The sequence below is a fragment of the Octodon degus genome, unplaced genomic scaffold (assembly GCF_000260255.1).
Source record: "Octodon degus isolate 3935 unplaced genomic scaffold, OctDeg1.0 scaffold00074, whole genome shotgun sequence".
NCBI lineage: Eukaryota > Metazoa > Chordata > Mammalia > Rodentia > Octodontidae > Octodon > Octodon degus.
In genome coordinates, this window is record NW_004524650.1 from 6,708,037 (window position 1) to 6,709,633 (window position 1,597).

At 71.0% G+C, this 1,597-nt stretch overlaps 1 non-coding gene across 1 annotated transcript; it reads right to left on the minus strand.

The window, feature by feature from the left end:
* Window positions 1-373: 373 nt before the first annotated feature.
* Window positions 374-458, minus strand: Trnar-ucu. Its single transcript is given in 2 exon segments — window positions 374-409; window positions 422-458. It is a non-coding gene; the product is annotated as a tRNA-Arg (tRNA).
* Between the last annotated feature and the right edge of the window lie 1,139 nt (window positions 459-1,597).

The window sequence follows — 1,597 nt, forward strand, 5'->3', positions numbered from 1 at the left end:
AATTTTGAGGCTGTGGGGGCTGCAGGTGCTTTCAGCCCGCACAGCCCTACGTGTAGACGAATTTTCTCGTTCGTTCCTCACAGCCACAGTCAGGAGACGCCCGGGCCTCCACTTGCTTCATCGTCTCCTCCGCCGCTCCCGTGCCGCTCCTTCCGGGCGTGGATCGGTTCCAAGAGGCTGGGCCACCGGCCGAGCCCCCGGGTGAAGGCGCAGTAGGGACGCGGGATCCCGTGATCAGCTCAAAGGAAAAGCGCCACAAGAGCCGAAGTTGTGACGGGGACGCGCGGACCTGGAGGCGAGTGGGGCTGAGTCAGAAAAATTAAGGAAGGGAAAAAACGGTGAGAGTGGGAGACAAAAACAAACAAAAAACCCACGACTCCGCCGGGACTCGAACCCGGAACCTTTGAATGCCTTCGGCCTCTAGAAGTCCAATGCGCTATCCATTGCGCCACGGAGCCACCTGTTGGAGTCTTTGCGCATCTGCCATATTAAGGCAGAGGCGACGGCCGTGAGCCCTCCCCACCGCCCGCGCAGCCATCTCCGTCGCCGCAGCCCGGCCGCTGTGATCCAGCACACTGCCGGCCCGCCGTCACCCCAGGCGCAGGCCGCGAGCGCCAGACTCGGGCGGACGCGTCCCGCGCGGTGGGAGAACCCGGGAGCGAAGGGCGGCGGGCGGAGTTCGCTCCACCGAGCCGCCCGGCCCGCCCCGGCCCGCCCCCGTTTCGCGGGCGCGCCTTCCTTCCTGGCCCGTCCTGAGCCCCGCGCCCCCGCCTACCGGGTTCGTGCGGCGGAGCTGCGAGCCCCGCTGGCGGTTACGCCGTTGGGCGACGCCGGAGCTTCCGTCGCACCTGTGCGCGGCCGCGGCCCAGCGGGCGCCCCTCGAGCAGCGAGACGCGGGCAGGGACCCCTCGGGCCTGGCTCTTCTCGGGCCCTGCAGCGGCGCGCGGGGCGGCGACGACGCCTGTGTGCGTGCTTGTGCGTGTTTATTGGCGCGGGGTTCGGGAAGTGGGGTTTGGGTTGCAACTCGCGCCCCGCAGAGCCAGGGCCCAGTTCCTCAGGTAGCAGGGCTCCAGCGGACTGAGGGGGGCGACGCGCCCGCGCAGCGGCTTCCTCGGAAGCCTCCCCAGCCCGTGCGCCCGGGACACGCAAGTGCGTGGGCGGCAGCCGGAAGGTGGGGGCGCGGTGCGGGCGCGGCGGAGCGGGCGGGCGTGGGCGGCGGGAGGGCGCGGTCCCGAGGCGGCCTAGGCCGGATGCCCGCGTAGGGCTGGGCGTCCCTGCCGGAAGGTCGCGAAGGCCACAAATCCGAGCGGTCGCTTTGCGGGAAGCGGCCTTCAGAGCCCCACCAGGCCCCACCCGCACGACCCCGAGGCCAGTCCGAGCACACGACCTCAGAACGGCGCTGCAGTTGCTGCGACTGCCGCTGCCTGGCAGGACGCGCTCCCCGCCCAGTCCGCGCGCTCCCGAACCCCACCTACCCAGGCGCCGCGGAGCCGCCTCTGAAGCCCGCGCCCGCTCGGAGCAGGGTCGGCTCCGCCCTGGAGTCTCCCGAACTACTGCTGCCCGGCGTCACCTGGCGGCGAAGCGGAGTAGTCGCTGG